This window comes from Larus michahellis, chromosome 8 (assembly GCF_964199755.1).
Source record: "Larus michahellis chromosome 8, bLarMic1.1, whole genome shotgun sequence".
NCBI lineage: Eukaryota > Metazoa > Chordata > Aves > Charadriiformes > Laridae > Larus > Larus michahellis.
In genome coordinates, this window is record NC_133903.1 from 49,597,387 (window position 1) to 49,622,161 (window position 24,775).

Here is a 24,775-nt window from a genome sequence, read left to right on the forward strand (position 1 = left end):
ACTGGCTATAGAAATGAAGTTCAGCGCTGGGAAAACTTGCTAAGTGCTTTTAAATTGCTAAATTGGCATTTTTCCTTTGAAGTGTGCCAGGATTTTTAAACACAGGGTTTAGACCATCCATTTCATTTATACACCACAAAAATAAGATTTCAGATTTTCCTGATCCAACTCAAAACCCATCTCATCAGTTCTTGTAAGACAGGACCATGCTTTAATCACATGGTAAATTACATTTATTTAAAAAATAGCACTGTAAGATAACTTGGTTTTATGGATTCAGATGTATTTTTGGGTTTAGAAATATATTTATGGGTTGGATATATACCGTTGGGCTCAAATAGCTATTTATAATGCTATTTGAGCTAAACAATTCCCTCCTCAGCAATCCCCATTTCAGTCACTATGTTCATTGGTAACATGCTACTCAGTATGAGCACAAGTAGCAAAATTCGGCAGATCTGCTGTTCTGGGGTGGAAAAGAAGCAGGAAAAAACATTTTCAACTAATTTCATCAGTATATTTTTAGGATTTCTTCCTTATCCTAAATTGTTTCTGGCTTTACTAATTGAACATTTTTAATCTTCCCTATTTTTAATGTTATCCTCTACTTTCCTACCCACATTCTTCTCTTCAGAAGAAAATTTTCTTCACTGATTCCCTCTGCGGAAAACCGCTTCATGCTACCAATCTGTTCCTAAACACTTGCCTAAAGGATACATTTGGCATATGAAATATTTGGAGAAAAAAAACAACAGCAATATTGTACAGATAGAATACCTTTGCCAAATATAAATAATGTCATCTGCTGTATCGGGTGTGCATGCTCAGGTGCCAGCAGCTGGGCCTCAGCTCTGGGAGGAGAGGCTGGGGCTGCCCTGTGGGTTCCAGCCCCTCAGCGAAGGTGGTGGCACCTCCTTGAAAGTGCATTTAAGGAAGGGCAAAAATGCCACACAGGAGCCTGAGGAGCACCAGGGCTCGAGAAGGAGGAGGGAATGGGGTGCTCCAGGCGCTGGGGCAGGGACTCCCCTGTGTCCTTTGGGGAGAGGCTGGAGCAGGCGGATATTTCCTGAAGGACCAGTGGCCTGTGGAGGACCCAGGCTGGAGCAGGCGCTCCCGACAGGGAATGCGGCCGCTGGGAAGGGTCCAGGCTGGAACAGGCGCTCCTGACAGGGAATGCGGCTGCTGGGAAGGGCCCAGGCTGCAGCAGGTGCTCCCGACAGGGAATGCGGCCACTGGGAAAGGCCCAGGCTGGAGCAGGCGCTCCTGACAGGGAATGCGGCCGCTGGGAAGGGTCCAGGCTGGAGCAGGCGCTCCCAACAGGGAATGCGGCCGCTGGGAAGGGCCCAGGCTGGAGCAGGCGCTCCCGACAGGGAATGCGGCCGCTGGGAAGGGCCCAGGCTGCAGCAGGCGCTCCCGACAGGGAATGCGGCCGCTGGGAAGGGTCCAGGCTGCAGCAGGCGCTCCTGACAGGGAATGCGGCCGCTGGGAAGGGCCCAGGCTGCAGCAGGCGCTCCCGACAGGGAATGCGGCCGCTGGGAAGGGCCCAGGCTGGAGCAGGCGCTCCTGACAGGGAATGCGGCCGCTGGGAAGGGCCCAGGCTGGAGCAGGTGCTCCCGACAGGGAATGCGGCCGCTGGGAAGGGCCCAGGCTGGAGCAGGTGCTCCCGACAGGGAATGCGGCCGCTGGGAAGGGTCCAGGCTGGAGCAGGCGCTCCCGACAGGGAATGCGGCTGCTGGGAAGGGTCCAGGCTGGAGCAGGCGCTCCTGACAGGGAATGCGGCCGCTGGGAAGGGCCCAGGCTGCAGCAGGCGCTCCTGACAGGGAATGCGGCTGCTGGGAAGGGCCCAGGCTGGAGCAGGTGCTCCCGACAGGGAATGCGGCCGCTGGGAAGGGCCCAGGCTGGAGCAGGTGCTCCCGACAGGGAATGCGGCCGCTGGGAAGGGTCCAGGCTGGAGCAGGCGCTCCTGACAGGGAATGCGGCCGCTGGGAAGGGCCCAGGCTGCAGCAGGTGCTCCCGACAGGGAATGCGGCCGCTGGGAAGGGCCCAGGCTGCAGCAGGTGCTCCTGACAGGGAATGCGGCCGCTGGGAAGGGTCCAGGCTGCAGCAGGCGCTCCCGACAGGGAATGCGGCCGCTGGGAAGGGCCCAGGCTGGAGCAGGGGAAGAGCGTGCAGCGGGAGGTGCGGCAGAGAGGAACTGCTACGGACTGACCACAGCCCGCCGCGCCCCTTGTTATGCGGAGTCAGGAACCAAGGATCCTGGGAAGCAGGGGAGGGTTTGGGGATGATGTTTTAATTTCTCTTTGTTTCCCACTATCCAAACCTATTTTAACGGGCAATAAATTAATTTTCCCCCCGGTGAGTCTGTTTGCCTGTGATGGCAATTGGTGAGCAATCTCCCTGTCTTTATACTGACCCGAGCTTTTTTCGACTTATTTGCTCCCCCGTCCTGTTGAGGAGGGTGAGTGAGAGCGGTTCAGTGGGCATCCAGCAACCTGGCTGAGGTCAACCCACCACACTTCAGGTTAAGTCAAGTCCCTTACTCATCTAAGTGCACTTTCCGCCACAGGGGTCAAATCTATCACTAATCTTCACAACAACAGAACTTGCATCTTCATGTAAACTATTATTTCCTACAGACTATTATCCAAAGGAAGTAAGAGTGCTAAAATCAAGCTATTGCATTGTAATACCTTTAATTAAAGGACTTTGTTTTACTGTATTTTTCATTAAATGCCATGAATACATGACACTGTTGGGAAAATAATATTCCTCATGTATTTCAGAGTTTCGGTGGTCCAAGCTGTTCAGCCACGTAGGTTGGATTCCAGTTGACTCACATGTCACAGTTTAAGCTCTCTCTGGATAAAACTTAATGTGTGGACGCCCAGACTCACTTCAACCCGAGTTGTGCATGTTATGGTGGTGGATCCTTTAAGATTAAGTCAGCAGGCTGGATGAACACAGACTGTGGACTAGGTCCAGCTTGTAAACTACTAGGTATATGTGCCTCCCAGTGCAAATCCAGGTATGCCAGAGGTATAACTTTTGATTGAATTACTTCCAAAGAAGGACACAGAAGCAATTACATTTATACTTTAAGTTCAAAGATCATTAAAAAATTGTACTAAAAGATTATTAAACGAATAAAAACAGAGCAAGATGAGACCTTGATTTCTGACCTATTGCATATTTCAGCTTCTTTTTCAACATCAGACTGATCTGAATTGTATGGGGGACAGATGGCCCACACAGAACTGCTTTACAGAGTCCATAGGATCCCTAAACTAGCACTGCAGAATTGTACCAATGATGTCAGTGAAATCACTGATTCCGAAGAGCTGGTGTGCTGGGACCACTACAAGATAGTCTGCTCTGGAAACACTATATACTTATCTCAAATCCAGCAGAATCTTTAACAATTTAATCATTGTGCACACAGTTCCCTGGGACTTCCAACACCGTTTTCGCTCTTTATCTGCAATACTTGATTTGAATACTCACCGCCCTCTTAATGCAGTATTTTTTCCTTTTGTGAATTGTATCTCACTTTATTAATTTTTGCCTATAGAACTGCCTCTTACTAGGCTCCTTCATAGTAGACATCAGCTGCCATAGTCACCTGCAGCCATTTGCAGTTTAGTATCATTTGTACATTTCACTAGCGCACTATTTCTTCTCTGTCTTCCAGATGCTAAATAGGCTGGACCGAACACTAATGCCTTCGGTAACCAATTCAACAAGTTCCTCGTGCTCAATAGACTATTGTTTGTAATATCACAGCCTTTGCACACAATCTGTCAGCCTAATTTCAACCCACATAGCAATGTCATTAAACAAGACGGCAGTTTTGGTACAAAGAAGCCTAGAACTGTAAGAACAAAACACCTCCTCACTTTAAGAGATGCTTTGTAGAAAACTGATAATGCCACTGAAAAACACTTTTTGGTGTCCAAGAAAGGATATAAACTTCCCGACATTAATCTTATAAACAAAGTTAACAATTTTATGAATTGCCTTCACACTGCTGTAATCATGGGAAATAGATTTATTCTAATGAGTGAGAATTATATTCCAACACCACAGGTAAGACAATGAAATGCATTAGAAACTCTGAAACAGGAATTAAAACATAGATTACGCTATTCCATTTAGCCATTATACCATTTTAATATTTTAGCATTGAAGAAAAACTTGTTCTTTTCTTAAGTGCAAACAGCTTCTTAGCTGCTTTTATTTTTTTAACAGCTCTCTAAGGTTCCTTAAAATTTCTCTTTTCTTTTTTTGTTAAATGTATAGCAAGAGAGAAAACTGTTTAATGAATAGTTAGGTAGTAAGTTCCTCCTGTGTCACAGGAATCTCTGTGCAATTATGCAATAAATACACTCTGCTTTCAGTACCTGAGGTGGAGAGTTTCTGTGCTGAAATGATGAATTTAAGAGAAAGCTAGATAGCACCAATTTTGTGTAATGAACCTACCAACAGTTTTCAGTCTTGATACAACTACTGGAAGAACTGTCCCATGCACAGTTTTTATTCTGCATACCTTGCAAGTCTGGTAATTTGTGCTATCAGTAAGAGAGTCTGTTCAAAACCATATTGGTTAAGTACGTTCTTTTAAAATCAAAATAAAAAGTCTCACACTGCTAAAACATCAGCTTTGCTTTGCTTTACTTTGGGTTCACGCCTGCATGAAATTGTCACCTCTCCATTCAATAAATACAGAAGTTGTACTTATGAGGTTATACATTTTTTAAAGCATCATCACTCCATAATTTGTTATTAGCATTATATTTGGGGTTTAACATTATAAAACTCAAGATATTAATAATGTTATTTAAGGTACATGTAAAATTAATGAACTGATTAAGTAATGTGATCTGCAAGGGAAAAAAGCCCAACAACACTATAAGCAGTAAGATCTGAACTTATTGGCATTCTAAGACATTTCTTGTTTAAATTCTTTTTTTAGAGTTTGGGTGCATGACTGGTTGCCAAATGGCTTTCTGACTATATCTTAAAAGTAAAACAAGCAATTTATTAGAGTAGCCGGCACTTTACAAAACATTATGGATTTTTTTCTCCTATGAACTCTGAAATTAGTTGCGGGGGAGGGGGGTTCTATTATTATTTTACTTTACAGAAATACTGGCACAGATCTTTTTAAACTGATGGGAAGATGTGAACAAATCAAATTCCCAAATGTCTATAAACTGACTTTCACTTAGCCTTGGGGTTTGTTTTTAAGACATGCTCAATTTTGAGTCACAGTTCCGTTCAATACTTTTAGCATACTGAGAAAAGAAGAGACATACTTTTCTTTAATCATTCAAGCTGAAATTCTTAATTATATTTGCTTAAATTGCTTTACAGAGTAATGTTTAGTGCAATACTTTCAAAATGCGAATAGGGAAAGGGGTCAATAGCATGTTTCAAGTTTCTTTAAAAGTCAGAAAAAAGCCCAATGTTACTATTTTATTAATCACGCAACATACACTTAGTCCTCATAAAATATTAATGTATATTGCTTCCTACATCAATAAAAAGTGTACTTTACATGAAGAAAGAAAACCTGCTTAAGAAAATGCTAGCTAAACTTGCTAAGCATTCTAACAATTATCATAAAAATGCTAGAAAAGAAAACATAGATATGGTAAGCAATCCTAAAATCTTCTTAAACCACACATTGTGCTTTCCTACAGAGAATTTTAAGATGAAAAATAGACCTTGAGGGTCTTAGACAAGCCTGAGGCAATATAAAGAAAAAGGTCAAACACTCTGCTAAAAAGGACCGTTATCTTCAGAACAACAACTTATCAGCCAGCTTGCAGCCCTGCTTATTTACAGTTATTGGTCCCAGAGGAAGTGCACTTCAGCGCAGGGCGCGATTACTTTGTAATGAGTTTGCCAGAAATGGTAAAGGAAACTAATTTGTAACAATGTGCTGTTCCCTGCACATGAACTTTCTCAGACACTTTTTTTTGTCCAGCAATGAATAACTAACTTCAGCCTCCCTAATAAGCAGTGAAAACAGAAGTGCACTAAAAACGACCGAGTCGCAAGCATGAATGTGCTGAAATATCAGTGATTATCCCTCTCAGCTGTCCATTACAGTACTCATGATGACCACCAATTCCCCTGTGGTGGATATATAGAATGCAGGTTTCAGGGGGTGGATTTGCACATGAAAATTAACACCATTTGGAAGAAAATAGCCTGCACCTGTCACAGATTAGCAACAAAAGGTCAAATGCCTCCTTTTACACCTAGAGCACTTGCATATTGTATGCCTTGCTTATAGGAGCCTAATTCTAGTTTCTTAATTCAGAAAAGTGAGCACCATGGTGAACTGAGGAGAAAAAAGAATTAAGTCTTGGCTAAAAGCTATCAATAAATCTATTGATCAAGATACATATGAATGGGAGTAGCTGGGGCAATCTCTGTCTCTAAAAGAGGTAGTTTTTCAAAAGAGAATTACACAAAGTGCTCTTCTGTTTTTGTCAATATGCTGCCAGGTTCTGAAATACTATTTTTCATCCACACAATAAAAATCTTGACAAGTAAGCAATAGAAAATCACTAATACACTTGCAGCTGCATTTCAATCTATACAAATTCTTTAAACAAAAACAACCAAGGAACAGATTGGAATATACATCATTTTCACCAGTTGAACCTGGGATAAAGTCTGAGATAGCCAAACAGTATTAATCTATATTTTCACGCAACCCTATATTTCACAAAATAAGGTGAAATGTAGAATATGGAATGCCCTCAATGAAATTCATCCTTAAAGATCGCAAAACACATTGAGATGATAATACAAAGAAATGTTATTGATACATTCTAAATGGAACAGGAACTACAGGGACTGAGATCTGTAAAAACCTCTCCAGTGAAAGATTAGGTATCTTCTGAAAGGAGTGCATCTAAGAATATCAGTTGTAAATTCCCGCTGGCTTTACAGCCTTTGTCTGTGAAAAGAATTTATAAAAAAAAAGTTTGGTGAGAAGTCCTAAATTTATAAATAGCATTTGATTTTCAAATATGAAAAAAAGCTAATGAAATAGTGATGTTCTCCAAAAACCTGTGACTGTTTTTGCATCATCTCCTGGACTCCTGCCCAAAGCATATGTCAAATCAAGATTCCTGAAACTGCAAAGCACATGTTTTGAATAAAAAGACAGTATCATAAAAAACACGTATACAACACCTTGTAAATTACAGTATATGTTAAATTATTAAAATTGCACATATTACGCTCTGAAATACAAAGTAAAATCTACACTGCTACAGTTAAATCAACTTTTGGGAAAAAAAACCTCTTCAACAATATAGTATTCTTTTAAGATCCTGACGCTTCACTTACTTAAAACAATAGCAATGTTCATGACTCAGCTTCCAGTCAAAATACAAATCACCTTTGAAAAATGTTCAAGACTAACAAATAGGCAAAGCATTTCAAAAGTACATGGCTTGAGAAGCTGGATGCTTCAGACTTGTATTTGTAGTCTCTTTTCTATCCTCCCTCCTCGATTAAGCAAGTTGAAATTGCTGTGTTTCCATTATGTTTTAAGTTTTTATCAATAGTGACATCCAAAGGACAGTAATTCAGTAGCTTTTGTGAAAAAGATTGTACGGGAACAATGACTATCTTAGCTCTTAGTAGCAATTGGTAAAAGGCCAGCCCCCATCACTGGAAAGGGTAAACTGAGATGTACATATCAATGACTAACTTTTAGAGGCTGAACGATTCTGATTAAGCTTTTATTGTAATTAGACAATGTGATAAAATCTAATTGTGACTGACAGCACATGAAAATTAAAGCTTTTACACTTTTCTTGTTTATCTATATAGCATTACAATAAATTGTATCAATCTTTTGCTTATATAAGAGTTACGGGTCTCCATTTGTTTGTTTCAATACCGAATGATTCAGCAACAATATGGAGAAGAGCAGTGAATCCAAAACTTATAAATGTTCTTATCCTTTCCAACTACCCTATTTCTTTTGGTGTAACAACATTGATTTTAATGGTGTTGCTCCTAATTTATAACAATGACAGCAGGCTGATTTTCCACACCTTTTCAGGATCACAGTCTGAGTTCCACTCTTTCCAATATTTTTCCTCGCAAGTGATATCAGTAAGGTGCGCTAGACCCATTTCCTAAGGGCATGCTGCCCATAGTATCTGGGATCACAGTTACCGTTTCTCACTGGTCCCAAATAAGTGTAATGAATAAATCTATAATTCCTTTGTATCGAGTTAAATTGCAGAAATATTAATGAACAGTGTGGCCTAGACTAAAACACCCACAGGAGTTTTATAAATTAAAACTTTTATCTGAATTAGAGTAGGAGGCAGAATTTATCACCCACAGCTGCTAATCTGAATCATTAGATTAAAAGAAAGTTGTGGGACTAGCCTCTGAATGAAGTGAAAAAGGTACAATGCCATTTTTAAGCAAGCCAAAGAATTGTCTCCCTCACAGAAAAATAAGGGAATTGGAAACCTTTAAGAAAGAACTCCAGGGTACTGGTGGATGAAAAGCTGGACATGGACTGACAATGTGCCCTTGCAGCCCAGAAGGCCAACTGTATCCTGGGCTGCATCAATAGAAGCATGGCCAGCAGGTCGAGGGAGGTGATTCTGCTCCTCTACTCTGCTCTGGTGAGACCCCCCTGCAGTGCTGCATCCAGCTATGGACCCCCCAAAATAAGAGGGACCCGGACCTGTTGCAGCGAGTCCAGAGGAGGCCATGAAGATGATCAGAGGGCTGGAGCACCTCTGCTGTGAGGACAGGCTGAGAGAGTTGGGGTTGTTCAGCTGGAGAAGAGAAGGCTCCGGGGAGATCTCACAGCAGCCTTTCACTACTTAAAAGGGGCTTATAAGAAAGATGGGGACAAACTTTTCAGCAGGGCCTGTTGAAAAAGAAGTGAGGCATAAACCAGCTTAAATATATTAGTTGAATATAAAAGGCAAGAAAGCTGAGGGGGTCATGGTGTGATTTATTTTCTTTTACTAAAAACAGTTTGGAAAAGATTTGCATATTTTAGCAGTCTAGACAGTACCACCAATGGATAGTTTTAGGATGAGTTTTTCCTTTCAGAAAAAAATACTTTTCTTGGTCTGGGAGAGGGGGAAGAAGGGATACAGGGGCTCCTCCTGCAATAAGGATACTATTACAGATTTCACAATACAAATAATTCTAAAGTTCTAGCATGTGTTAATCCCAAAGGCCACCTACTTACTTCACTTGCAACTTTCCTTTAAAGATAATTCAGAAAAGTAAACAATAACATTTAGAAAGACAACACAAGCAACTAGGAGAACTGGAATATTTTCTGTCCTTTTGTGTTCAGTAAGAGGAGCAGTCTTAATGGTGATCCCAGTTTAGAGCACAATGAAAAACAGCAACAAGTAATCCTAAAGATTTAGTGATCAGCATTGCTCAAAAACCACCATGAGCAAAATAGCACAATATACAAGCAACAAATATCCCAGTATACTACAAATATCATTGTGTAAACAGCAGGCTTACATATGTATAAAGGAATTATACAATAAAATCTTGCTGAAGGAATTCAATAATTTTGATGAAATGAGACTGATATTTAATCACTTGCAGCCAAAGAGCCTCATTTCAAAATTGCCCTTATCAATAAATACTGATGCTTTCCGTTAAAGGACTTAAAAAAACGAAGCTGTAAAGAATAAAACATCAATGTTCACTGTGTAGGGAAATTGGAAAGGATGGATAAAATGGAGTCAGTCTCTTGACTCCTCCTGCATCTGTGAGATTCTTATGAATTACAAAAATATCAGTAGAGCCTGAGACTGCAGGACAAATTCTCCAAAGTCATAAAATCATGTGAACACAGAAACTGGGAGCAGTAAAGTAGCAATGTATCAATTTAGTGGGGAGTGTCAAGAATGTTTAAAAATCAGAGGCTCACGCCCTAGGATGGCCATTGCACACCCACTACACCAAAACCACCAAATCCCCAGAAAAACAGTAGACTACTGATTTCTCTGCTCCCTCTTTTATCAATTCCCCAAAGGCCTCCAATGACAGATGGGCAGTTATTTATCCATGGCAGTGAACCTTTGTTAAAGGAAAATCAGAATACAAAGAGATTTCGCATTAGTGTCACGAAGCTAAGCTTTCTTTAACAAAGTACATGCTATCAAAATGGGTATCTCACGACTGTGCATGTATCACATCTTTCAAAGCAAAGCTCTTAAAGGAAAAGCATTTGGGGAAATTTCTATTTGGAAGTCACTTAGCATATAATGGGTGCTATCCTAAATAAATAATTAATAAGATAATAAATAAATTATAACAACGTCTGCAGCCTTAACCACGGAAGCAACCACCAAGGCAGATCAGGGAATACGAACTACAGTACCACAGTGGGATGTACCATTATTGGTGTGTAGCAGGGAGAAATGTATCTCTAAATACCTGCTTTGTTAGGGCCTGATGCTCAATGTACAGCACTGAAATCTGTTGCTACCTATAGCCTCTAACATAAAACATTCTCATATTTACCTGCTTGCCTAGGCAAGCACAAAATTACAAATGGTTAGAAATGTTAAAAACTGTTCTTTATTCTTAAGTGCATTACAGTAGCCCTAGTTATGTAATGCTTCCTACTCAATATAGTCATCATTTTGCAAAGACCCTAAGAATTCTTGTAATGCCAAAGACAAAACAGTTTTTTATCCTACAAGTGAGGCTATTCCAGTTGATTTATTACTGTACAGTAAGGCTGTAATTCTGCATTTGGCCTAGTTTGGTGCCTGATACATGGAATCACCATTTTTCCAGGCAATCCTTCCATAGTATAACTACAAACTGCCACTTGAGGAAAATTAATTGACAGAAACCTCAGTCAGTCTGGAGACCTATAGTTAAATTATATTCTCAAGGACACCTCCAAAGTCACCAGAGCTGTAAATAAATTTTGGGGGTTTTATTAAAAAGAAAAAGAAGAGTACTAATGGAAAGGCTCCAGGTATTGTCTTATAAAAGAATCTTGCTTTTTGACATGGATCCTGAAAAAGAACCTTCTTTAATTAATAAATTACCTATTTTATAGCTAAGACTTTCCTTCTGTATCTTATAAAAAAATTTCCTTGAACAATGGTACTGTAAGGATAGACTCTCAGCACAAATACTGCATCTGAATATCTGTCTTATACACAGCTTTTGCAGAAGAAACAGTCTTATTTTAGTTTATTATAAAACTGAATTCCATTATCAATCTAGTCACAAAAACAGTTTGGGGGATAGATATGTTGTTCTCATTCAATACATTAATCCCATTATTTCATTGCCTAGAAGTGAAATCTTATAATACAATCTCCATGATAAAATTTACAGATAGACTTTCATGCAGCCTAGGTACATTTTTAGCCATTTCATCAGATTAGACTGATACACGACTTCACTGTTCGCCTACTCCTCTGCTGTAGTTCCTAGTCTGACGTGCTTTTGTAGAACAAGGTGATTTCCACACTTTTCTCTTTATTATACAGTACTTTGATCAGTCTGTAGGTAATGGAACTTGTTCCTTTGTTTTCAGTTATATAATTTTTCTGATTGCTGTGTCTTGCTATTTTCCTTTTCTCCAGTCACCAGCCTGTCCTGGAAGCCCTCCTTGACTTCCACTCCATAATTATAAAATGCCAATACCGTTTATATCCTAGCTTTCCTCCAATGTACTATATATAATTATGTAGTACCAAGGAACTACATTACGGTGGTTTGTTTTTATAATACTGATAGAAGTTATAGCAGGCCTTAACTGTACCCACATGGATGTAACAGAAAACTGCATCCCCTCATTTATCTTTGTTTAGTTAAAGCTTAAATTAGACCTTAACAAACTATCTAGTTGATGGGTTTTTTTCAATCAGAAGTGATAATTTAAATATTGACATTTTAGATGGCACCAACATGTTTTTGTCTTCTGCTATGGTTAGAATATTTTATTATATCTGAATGTCTGTCTTAATTTTGTTTTTTTTGTTGTTTTTTTTTCATTTTGCCAAATCCAGAAGCATTTCCTTTTATTTCAAAGTATTTCTATGTTTGTAGTAAATTAAACATTAATCTTTCTCTGCAAATGTCAAGTGATATTTAAATGTTTTTCTGGCAGATAAATGATTATTAATATTAATGCAATAAAATCACAGCTCTTTGTCCTTTCTTTGATATTTAAGAAAAAATTAAGAATGTCAAAACAGTTCTGCAAAAAGAGAATTCATTGGTCTACCATCCACTCTTCATTAGCCTGAGAGGTAAAAAATTACTGATCTTGTGAGACAATGTGTTTATAGAATCAGAAAGGGTTGAAAATGAATTACTCTATCAGTGGTAGAGTGTGTATCACTTCAATGTGAAAATGCCTTGTTAAAGTTCATTTTAATTTAAAGCCCCCTTTTTGTCATTCAAAAAGCTTTAGCACAATGAAAGAGTCTTTGTCACTTTCATAATTAGCCCCTCTTACACTAAATGAGAATAAAATCTGATCAGAAGTCCATACAGGCAAGGTCATAAATCAAACAGAAAAGCTCCATGAACGGTCCTGTAAGATGTCCAAAGGCACACACAGCTTGGAATTAAAGCACTGTAGTCAGGATCTACTCCCAGAAACACAGCACAAAAAAAGCCCCAATAATATCTGTTTGACAGGCTAAATTTATCTCCATATTCTGTAGCCCCATAAACACATTTTGCTGTTTAGATACAAAAGCAATTTCAGCACCAAGGACAATTCAGGGAAGCAAACAGCTGTTAAAGCACTACTATTACCGTCTGCCAACCAGAGTCAAATTAACTTCACTTAATGCTCTCACTTCAAACCCTGGCAGTAAGATAAAAAAATAAATAAATAAAATTTAAAAAAAAAAAAAAAACAAAACTAGCCATATATGATAATTGTCATAAAGCAGGAATAAAAAATTGTATTAACAGATAAAACTCCTTAGGAAACCAAGTTTGATTTTATGTATGTAAGTGAGTATGCAACCCAGCTCACATGTAAACTGGATTTTATTCAACTTATTTTCATTTTCAGACGAAAGTAAAAGATATTTTGAAAGATGGAATAAAATTCTCAGCCTTGGACAGCTACGGTAAGAGTGACAGTCCGTTACTCTCTCTACTCAGGGATCATAAGAATGCCAACAGGAATCCCAGCCATCAACATATTTTACTCCCCATGCTAACGCAAAGTGAGGATTTCATCGGCAGATGCCTAAAACATGGGGAGAGTGGATGGCAAGGAGAGGGCAAAGTAGGAAGTCAAGGGGAAGACTGAGCAGTGGGCAATGAAAATATGTATTCTAGAACAGATGTACTTTTTACAATTCAATGTATTATGTTAATGTTAAATGCTAATTTTAAATATTAATCAGCTGAGAGTTATTTGTAAAATAGCTACATCCACACAAACAGGAAACTGCCTGAAAACACATACTTACATCCATAAAGTACACATATATGTATAGACATTTGGATATATTTCTACCTTCAAATCCATTGCTATGTACTTTAAAAATATGCAACTTTCCTTTATGAGCTCTTGTTTTCTAACAGTATTTTCTCTGCAGAACCAAGCTGTTAAAGTCTTGTCTCTAGCTGTGTAAACACCAAACTACTTTCAAAGTAATGACTTGGTTGGAGGGTGTGGGTGGTTACATGTCTGTCATATGTTCCCAAAATTTCCACTTACATTAATTATACAATGATCATAAGTAATTCGATTCCACATATTTAGAAGACATATAAAAATTGGTCTGCTAAGCAACAGACTGAAGAGCATTAGTGTAATAAAAAGAGAGCAATGCATTTTCTCCATCCTCATACAGTCTCACACTTCAGTTCACTTATAGTAAACTTCTGGAGTTGGGTAAAAGGTAGTGAAGACACAAGTGAGTGTCCTCTTGGATACAGCCACCTGCGTTTGAGTCACAAAAGAAATGTAATTTGCCTTGTCTATCAGACATACAGGTATCTAAAAAGTGCAAATTGCAAACTACTGTACAAGCAAACCAAGCCCGGGAACTGTAATGAGGGCATGCAGGTGATTAAAAAAAGAAAATGGATTTAAGATGAATGGGATGAGAATCTGAGTCAGACATATTATTGAAATTGAACTGCCTAGATCTTTTTCTTGTAAGTGAGTACTCCAAAAAGCCAATAAAGCTTTTAAACAAAAAGCAGGGGTTTTTACTATATAATAAACTAGATTAATTGGCTTTTAAATAAAGAAAACTCAAAATGACTAAGTAAGAAGGAATAAAAATCAAAACAGATCTCCCCTACTCGCTGTGCCCTTGCAGGGAGATAGCACTGTTCCCACAATTGCCTTTCATTTCCTATTCAGTGAACTTTCTAGAATTGCAACAAACTCTAGGTAGCCTCCACTGGATCCCCTGGAAAATACTGCCACCTCTATGGCCAACTGTGTATCTGTTCCTTGTATTTCTCAACAGTTTTGCAGTCTCCAGGCGCTCCAGCTCCCCTGCTTGCTGCACCCTCACCCTCACTCTCCTGTCCATGCCACTTTTCAGATGCTCTGAAAATATCTCGCTTCCGAGCAGGCTCAGCAGCTCTGAATGGAGGGCGAACCCCCCTGTCTCTAGATGGTTCTGTTTTGCTCTGCCATTCCCCTTTTGACAGTGCACAAATGAAACAAATAACATCTCTTTTAATGGATTTAAACAGAAAACTTCATCAAATCAACATTGTAAAAGACACCTCCAAACTTCCTCTCTGATTCTCCTGATTCTTACATACTATGTATCCACATGGGGACAATTCAAGTGGTACAGTGACTCAAATAATTCATAATACCAGGTAGCTCCTTCTCAGCATGCCCTTAGTATTCAGCTCCTTCACACCTCCTCATGAAAGGGAGAGAGGATGCCAAAGGAGAGCCTTTGTAACCAAGGATTTCAGATCTTCCCCTTTCTCCCATGCCAACAAAATCTCATACCTTCTCTCTTACTTTTGCTGCTACTTTTCACCTTTATCTTCAACACACAAAACTCAGAGGAAACTACAACTTTAAAAGTCCTATGAAATACGACTATTATTTTAAGTCCCATTTCTTCTTAACCAAATTCTTACCCAAATGCTGCCACTACAGTGGATAAAAACCCAGCACCTCTGCCAACTGAGTCTCAATCCAACCAATGACTGCCAAAACTGGGAATTACAACTGAAACATACTAAAGAAACAGCTCATTATATTGCAGCTCTATTAGCAGGCAATTCATGAGAGCCAGAGAACTCAGAGTGGGGTGGAATGGTACAAGACATGGAGACAGGAGGAGGAGGACTACATCCATGAAATAGGGGCAAGTATGCTCCTTCTAGCTAGGCTAATAGGAAACCCAGAGCTTCGGGAAGAGGGACTGGGGCTCACAATTCATAGGTATGTTCTAAGCTTCTCTTTCCAAGCCCTTCCATCATACTGCAGGTCTGATCTCCATCCATCTGCTAAGAAAGACAGGTAGCATTTGGTCTTACAGATATCAGTTTGTTAATAATAAGGAGGCACATAATCTTAATCCTTCAGTAGGTCTTCAGCTGAGGTGCTTTGATCTTTGTAATGTTTCTTCTGTATCGAGAAAAAAATCGTAGATCAAGAGCAGACCAATTATTCTCGTATTACTCATGCCTATATATAGGCTGAAGCGCAGGGTATAGTCAGAAGCATATTTGAGTCAATAAGCTATTTGCTAAACCTTGGATGGTGAGTTAAGTGGGAGGTTTGGCTATATAAAGGCACGGTCTGCAGAGATGCTCCTATATTAATAGACAAAGTCAATCACATCACATACTGACTTTTTCTTCTCTTCTAGTAATTCTTTGATGTCCAGAAGTTTCTAGCCTAGCAAAACATCCTGTTAAGCTTGATTTAGAATTCTAATTAAGTGGATTAAAATCAAATTTTCTTTTATTTGACTGTATCTCCAAATTTACTCTCATGGGGTCTGTGTTTGGTAGGTCTGTATTGTTACAAAAAGAAAGATAAAAAATTTTAAAAAGAAAGATGTGGACTTTCAAAACAAACAAAATCTTCTTACAAGTTATTTCACAAAACCAGAAAACAAATCAGTATTTTCAAAGCAAATGGTACTTAAATCATGACACAGTGATTGTTCAGCTGATTTATTGTTTCTTGTGGACATGAGGTGACCTTGGTCAATTATATAGTTCAAACGTCACTTTTGAGTCTTCAAAAGCAGTGACATGCACACACATTTAGGAGTACTATTTCTATTCAAAATTAACCTTACTGGATTTCTAAAGAGACGCACCACTTTACCTCTATTTATGTAAGAACCCAAAGAGGTATCAAACCTTTTCAATTAAAAATAACAACAAAACCCACTACTTTTGTTATATACTGTATTGTACTTCTAATAGTACACCCTGTCAATAAATACATAGCAAGGTCATTTTATACCAAAATCTAATCTTAAAAATAATTCTTCTCATATAAGAAGCTGCTGGGGTATTGATGTAAGTCCTTTAGCACATAAAGCATATTAACTATGACATAAAAGGGTTAATTAAAATTACTTCTTTAAATACATCCAAGGTTAATTTCGAGTTTGAATCTATAAGCATGCACTTTACAACACATTCATTATGACATACAAAAATCTTTTTCTCTGTTAAATCCATTAGAAAGATTTATTACGTTGTGAAACATTGTGCAAGCAGTTGCATAAGAAAACAATTATCACCTTAAGTAGTAATTAATTATTTGTGGTTCCTAATTTTAATAATATTCTAGCTCTTTGACTTTTATAATATGTACTTCATTTATTTATTTACTTAGAAATAAAAATGTGGATATTTAATGTATTAGTAGAACAATTTTTAAATGTTACTATCAACAGTGAAAAACTTTTAAATAAAAGATATACTAACATATGTCACTAGTTTTAACCAAATAGACACAGCCAGTGTCTGGCTTTCAAAAGCCAGTCTTCAAAACCAGGAACTTAGAAAGTCTTTGCCTTCATTTTCATGTTTTCACCATACTGACATGGAAACATTACGTCTGTGACTGAAAGATGAGTTCCTGTCACACTGCTGATCTGCACGGAAGTCAGCAACAAAAGTACCTTTTGCTTTTGAACATCCCAGACTCACAAAAAAAAAAAAAAAAAGACAGTCCCACTGTCCACTCTAAGAATGAAAACAGTTTATAACTTAGGATTTACAATTAAAATTCAAAAGACTGAACAGGTGGGAAGGTTCCCATAGTTCACAAGGATGGTAGGAATGTTGTAAATATAAATTTATAAAGAAAAATACTTCTTTTACAAGTAAGAATACAATAGTAGGTATCAGGAAAGCTGAAGGATTAACAGGCATATTTTGATTTTTTTTAAAAAGTAACTTTTTGTAATCAGAAAATTGATTCTGTTAAGCACATACAAAACTTCACTTGCAAAAGTGAATTCTGTACATGTTGAGGGATTTGGCCACTGCAGAACCAGGGATTACATAGTCACATGGATATTAGTATCTTTCTTTTTTCTCCTTTCTCTCTTATTATTTTTGCATTTGCTTGCTGTATCTTACTGCTGACACAGCCTAGAACCCAACCTGAAAGAGAACCCCCACAAAGAGACGTTACTTAGCCTCTACACACTCCATTAAAACTGTGTGGTTCAAGGTGGCACCACCTGTGTATCCTACTACAGGGCAGTTGCACTGGCTAGTACTCTCATAAGGAACTGAGTTCCCTGCATTCCTCTGCAAAGCGTTTGACATAATGATACCCAAACCATATTAGGACATTTTTTTTTTTGCTATCATCTGGCAAACAATAATAAAAATGGAGTAATGATTGGCTAATAATTTGTTTTTTCTCCACTACATCAAAACAATATTATTTTACAGGACTAAAACATGTTAATTAAGAATACTAATAATAAATAAGTTTATTTTATTTGGTTAGATTTTCCTGGTCTTGAAATCTTTCTGCAAGGTTTGAAATAATTCACAAACTATATCTCTCAAATCTAGCATCCACAGTAAAATCACACGGATTGCACTAATGAGCTTATACTTAATTTTTTCCACATTTTCTAATTCATAAACTTTGGAATTTTATTTTGTTAAAATATGCTAGTCTTCTTTTGCTATCACTATGAAGCCACATAAATAATAATGACTAAATCACAATTATCAAATTATAGTCATACAGCTTTCTGATTTCAGTATCCTTTCTTTCTCATATGAATCAACAATTTAACATATGTCTTCCAGTTATCATTATGAGTTAACAAAGCTTGTTACAGTACTCTCAAAGAACACAATATTGCTTATCTCCTCATCTAGGTTAAATCAGCCAAACCTGAATAGGTTGCAAAAGATAATGCTTGTTCTCCCTACTCTTTCTTTACTCAGCTGGCTCATTCTTCATTAGTCTAGGTCAGTGGAGATAACACAATTTTTCTAACTGTATTTAAGTTTTCCTGTATTACTGAAATAATATCAGTTATTGTTACGTTCTATCTGAAATAATATCTACTATTCCTAATATCTGTTGAAGCATGGCAGACTCTAAGATAGCATCCCTACAAAGGAAAGTCCAGCTTATCCACTGTGATTCAGGATGACACACTTTGTTCAATTTTAAAGAGTAATCAAAGGTGTGGGCTTAAATCCAATTAGTGTACTTCAAAGAAGATAATGTCAAAATGCTTCAAATGGTGATTCTACTGTATAACACTGAAGCTCTTAACTTCCGTGAGCCTCAGATTTCTATAAAATGAAAACAAAAGCACATTGTAAAGCACAGGGCGATCTCCAGTAAGAGATTATAAGCATAAGCTATAATTACCTAGGCTAATATTCTAAAGAGAAAATAAAATTAGAGGTCTTGGAAGTTGTATATTCACTTTCTAAGAAGTATCTAGATATCATAAGGATTGTTACACTACAGACGTATTGGACAGACACTTTTAATTGAACTTGATTGTGATCATTCAGAATGTACTTATTTTCATGCCATCTAGTCAGTTCTCTGTCTTCTACCATTCACTCTTACTGCCTTCTTGCCCACTGAATAACAGAACATTTTCCCAATTGCCACATGACTATTAATTCATAGAAAGCTTCACAAGCTTATGATCTGACCCAAAGCCAACAGAAATCATAGTTTTGCAGAAATTTTTCCACTGATTTCTGCCCTGGACCAGGAAGATTTGGCATCTGTCAACATAGATCCCCCGTGCTCGAGAAAAGATTTAAAATGCACAGTTGAAGTTTTTGGTAATAAATGTTTCCTGTCCAAACGAACATGCAGACCGATTAAGGACAAATAATCACCAAACATCAGGACAACAGTTCCAGATCCTCATTCCCTTAGATAAAAAATAAACAAAAAATTTTAAAAAAAGAGAACGAATTTTTGAAAGATGGATTTAAGAAAATCTTTCAAGGGAGAATAGTAGGGATATTTGCAGAGTAAATCATGCAAAAATGGGAAACCATGACTGAAATAAAAAGGAAAATACAAATTTACTGACAGAAGTGCAAATGCAAATAAATAGATCACTGAATCCAAAAGGATAAAGAAGAGCACACAGATGGGAATAATGAAAAACAAAACAGATGCTTACGGAAGGCCGATAACAGAGAGTCCTAGATGAGGATAACAAGGTTTAATTTGATATAGCATTCAATGTACAGGCTCAAGAGGTGGGGCTCAACATTCTCTCAACGTACAAGAGAAGATACTTCAGCAATAACATTGACAAAAATGCAGACAGGAAAAAGAAATAACAGGCAGGATAACAAAGCGATAATCAAGTAAGAGGATGACACGTATTTGGGATGAGTGAGAATGGATCAGTCCTGAAGCTACTGAAACAGAAGAACCACAGGAAATACATGCAGTAATAACCAGAAGTCAAATTTCAACTTGCTATCTATCTTCTTCTATTTTTCAGATGAAAGCATAAATTCATTATAGCATTTCTGTTCCATTCCTTGTCTTAACTTTACTGTTTAGTAAGGAGTACATCTACAATGCATTTCAGAGGAACAAGGGCATCATCACACGTCACGTTACCCAGCTCAGGCACAAATTAGCTACCTCCAGTATTCTGACAGCAATGTATCTCTAACAGCCCAAAACTGAGAGTGAACTGTCCATCTCAGGATTTATCCAGTTTCAAGACGTTTTGGGCTGCACTAACATTGCTATGCAACCTAATTTGACTGTGTCTACACAAGTGGCCGTCAGCTCAGGGCAGGTGTATGTGCATCTATATAATCACTAGGGCACTGAAGATATATCATGATACAGCATAAGAGCAATATAAAAGACATACATAAAGCATTATATAAATGAACATATAAGTAAATAAAAAGTGCAAATAAGAAGAAAGACAAAAATGGAACACACATGTCAAAAAAATTATTAGTCAATCATTTCAAAACTCACTGTGAACATAATTTCTTAAGCTGACCACCAAAATGCTGAAAGGAAAATACAAAATACATCTAGATGTATTACTCCTTAGCTCTCTCTACTTGTATATTGCATTCATGAAAAAGGCTTAAAAGTTTTTCACATCAGAAATTTCACATTTATTTACAATCTTAAAAAAGACTACTAAAAATGGATTGGTCATAATGTAGTACAGTAGCAACAATAAACATTCAATTTATCTTTTTTTAAACAGAATAAGTCATACTTCTTATGAACAAAATTTATCTTACATTTTCAGATGTGAGAAAGAGAGATGTGATTCTACCAGAAATTGTTAGAATATAATAATAACCCTTAATATATTATGGTAATTTACCTTCATACTATGTTATTGTAGTAGCTCCTGGAATTCCAGTAGCTGTCTAAAGAACATACAGTGATAATATATGGTTTGTTCCCAGTTTGTTTTCAGAAATACAAACACTAAATCAAAATTAGCATGCTAAAGGCTGAACCTAGCAGGCAATTAGGTTACTAAACAGAATCAATAAATGCAAAATGAAGCTCTGCATATATTCCAAATAATGCATTTCCCACCTAATAACTTGTATCCAAATTCCTGTTAGGCTGAGCAAAATATTCTAAAATATTTTCTCCTAAAATCAGATAGTATCAATCCAATAATAAAAATACTTTTAGCTTATGCAGAAACACCTCTTCTGAAGTATGTTTTTCAACCAGTATTCTTTCAGAAGTATAGACCATTATGCATTTTAGAGTGTTTTGCCTCTTCTTGCATTACAGTTGCAGCTCAGACCAGCAAAGATCTTAATTTGGCTTGTTCACGTTGGAACAGCAGGCCATTGAGAACTTTAAAACAATTCAGAGAACAACAAGAACAGGATCTATCTGATGTGTATTCTAACTTCAGGGGGCGGGAGGGAGGGGGGAATTAAAAAATGTGGTAATCTTCTAAGTGATTTCTAAAGGATCTCTGGAGACTGTCTAGTCCAGCAGCCCTGCTCAGAGCAGGGTCAGCAAGAGGAGGTCAGCAAGAGGAGGACGCAGAGTACTGCGTCTGCTCAGGTTTTTAATACCTCCATGGATGGAGACTCCACAGCCTCTCTGGGCAGCCTGTTCCTGTGTCTTCAACTCATTAAAAAACAAAACGAAACAAAATATGATCATACAAAGGTACTCATTTATATGGAGCTGGGAAGCAAGTAAAAGAAACATTGCTCTCGCAGTTAGTGCTGCCTAAGCCACGCACCAAGAAATCAGCAGCACCACGAGTTGCACATCACACAGCAGCAGAGAAACAGCAGCCCTACACCGCTGCGCAACACAGCCAACGGCCCTCGCGGGGCAGGGCCTGATGCAAACATTTCAAACGTATTTTGTCCACTTCAGTCCCTTTCCTTCTGTTTCCTTATTCTTTACAACATCACTATTTGATCAAATCCAGCAGACGTAATACAAGATAGGAAATTTCCTAAATTTCATTCATCATTTTGTTCATATGAAACTGATGCAAAGCACTTAACATTTCTCAGCCAATTTGCACTCATTTCACCCAGCTGAAATTTACAACAAAAGGTGCTAGGCAGTCAAAAACCATGTCTTTTGTGCTGCTGTCTCCTGCAAAACAGGGATAATACTACAGGTTATTGAACTAACTGAATAAAATACCGCTACTTAGTCTAGCAGAATGTTTCGAACTTCTCCCAGATGAAAATAAAGCCTTTCCAGTACCTCTTAGCTGCAAAATATTTACTGTTCTGGTGCCACTTTGTCTTTTATTCTGAGTACAGCCGCTCCTTCTGATAATCTATATAGCATCATCTGCATAAGCAGAGCAAGGAACACTGTTCAATTTCTCCTAGTTCTGAATGGCTGTGATTTAAAAAGACAGAAGTTAAGGATATAAACAGGACAGCGAAGGCAGAGAACTACTCGGGGGAAAGAGCAAGGAGAAGCACAGAAGCACCTTTAACAAAATTAACAATGCCAAAATTTTGCCACTGGCACTGCTCTTCACTGTATTTTCCCTGGGTTTGAGAACGCACCAAGATGAAATTCTGGAAAGGTGGTTGGCAGCTCTTTTTAAGGCTCAAAATCAGATAAAAATCTAAGGTAAAGTTAAGGTCTGCACTGCACCCATCAGAAGTGATTGACCTGGACCTACCAGTCACTGAAAAATAACGATTCTCTATTTTAAGAAGCAATTATTCAAAGCAATTATTTCCTTAGTCAGTAACTGAAGAATAGGTCACCTGTTACTCTGTAGAGTAGCTATAGATTTATACAAATCCAGGGATTTTATATGGGGAAGAATTTCGCATCTCCTCATCAGTGACTTCCAGTGCTGTTATAAAAAAATTTAGGTAAAGCACAAACTCAGCTGGATTTTTTTCTTCATACTTTCAACTGTCACAGGCCTCTATTGTGCCACTATATATACATACCTCTATACATTCATGGGTGATTAACTGATGTCAATGTCACTTTCATGTTCATATTAACATGTGCAGTTTGAAATAAACACAGCTGCATTTATGTCAATGGTTTTATATTCAAATATATCTGATTATGCTGAAATAAACACAGCTGCATTTATTTCAGTGATTGTACATTCAGATAAGGATATTTGTTCAGTGTAATGTAATGTTCCTTCACACTGGCAGGGACATTGCTATTCTTTCTTGCATTTTTCTCTATCATTTTTCCAGATGGAAAATTTTGAACAGAGCCAGAAAAATGGAAACTGGAAAATTTATCTCAGAACGTGGTATATATGAAAATCCTTCCGCTTATTGTCAAAAATGACTTAAACATCTTTGTATAAAGTGTCTTTGTTGATGATTTTTTTTTTTAATTCCTTCTCTGACAAAGAGTAAGTTTACAAAAATCCCACCAAAACCTGAAAGTCTGGTGGAAATGTAAGTACCAGGAACGTGTAGTGCGAAATCTTAAGAATGAAGCTGTATCAGGTGTGTTTCTGGACAACTGTTGTGAATGTTAGCATGGCATCTTCAACCACTATCTTCCTAAGAAAATTAGTTTGAATGGAAACAATCACTGTAAGACTTTCCTTCCTGTTATCTGATTAAATTAGAGTTTTGCATGATGTTAATTTTGGCTTGAAACTATCATCTGTAATCTATTTCTAGATAATAACAAAAGATTATCATACGTACTAAAAGTGATTAGCCATTTAACTAGATGTATCTACCAGGTGAGATCAAGGTCTTGCCCAGTAACTGCCAGAAATGGATCCCTAGAGAAGAGCATGGGAACAAAGCAATCATTTGATGAAACCTCCCCAGAATAATTCCCCGATTTACAAGGTACAGTTGATGAAACTTCTGAGACAGAGATGGTGCCAGTGTTTAGTTTAGCTCTCAACTGATTTTTCTTCCTTGGTCAGTTGCCTTTTTTGCTTGAAAGCATGACACATGTAAACTTTTAGCATCCACAACATCCCACAGGAAGAAGCTCCACAGCTTAATTAAACAGTATGTGAGGAACCATTCTCCTTTCAGCATGTTAACTGCTAGTTTCATTTGATGGCCCTTAGTTTTTGTACAAAGAGAACAGACAGGGAACTGCTCTTTGATATTCATTGACGTTTTGACTAAGAATCATCATTTAACAGACCTCTAATATATTCTTCCTCAGATGTCCCTTTTCCAGACTAAGGATTCCTAATCTATTTGGTTGTTCCTCACATAAAGGCTGTTGAAAATCTGCTCTGAAATGACAATTACCCGATCTAAGACATTTCTTCTTCCATTTCCAGTTGCTTATTCCAGGTCATTCAAACAGTAAATCAACATGTGTGCTCGTATACTAGCTGAGGAGATGCAAACATGTGGTAAGAGGCAGGAGGGAAAGACTAGTTCTTGAAGAAGGTAGCATGATAATCAGAAGATAAACTGACTGTGAAAATTATGATCAGCACACCAACTACAATTAACATCCTAATTCTTTACTGATGCTGTTATACTAATTCTTGCATTGTCATTAGCTCCATAAGTCATTAACATCTATTTGCTGCAAGTTTAAGACACTTGACTAATGCCGTATTTGTTAGCCGGTATCACATCAACACTAAGCACTCCCCCATTCGTAAAAATGTCTTCCATACTATACTCTGTTTAGATATTTAAAAGGTTAATATTTAGTTCCATTTGCAATGCTGACCTAGCAAGAAAGAAATTAATTTGGCATTACAGCAGTAACATCAATTTCCCATGTAACTTTAGTAATGCATTTACTGGAAAGAGATTAATATCA

At 37.8% G+C, this 24,775-nt stretch overlaps 1 protein-coding gene across 4 annotated transcripts in view; it reads right to left on the minus strand.

Annotated features, from left to right (window-relative positions):
- Positions 1–24,775, minus strand: part of LOC141747155 (BEN domain-containing protein 5) — a 969,363-nt gene that overhangs the window by 918,436 nt on the left and 26,152 nt on the right. The gene's annotated exons all lie outside the window — the stretch shown is intronic.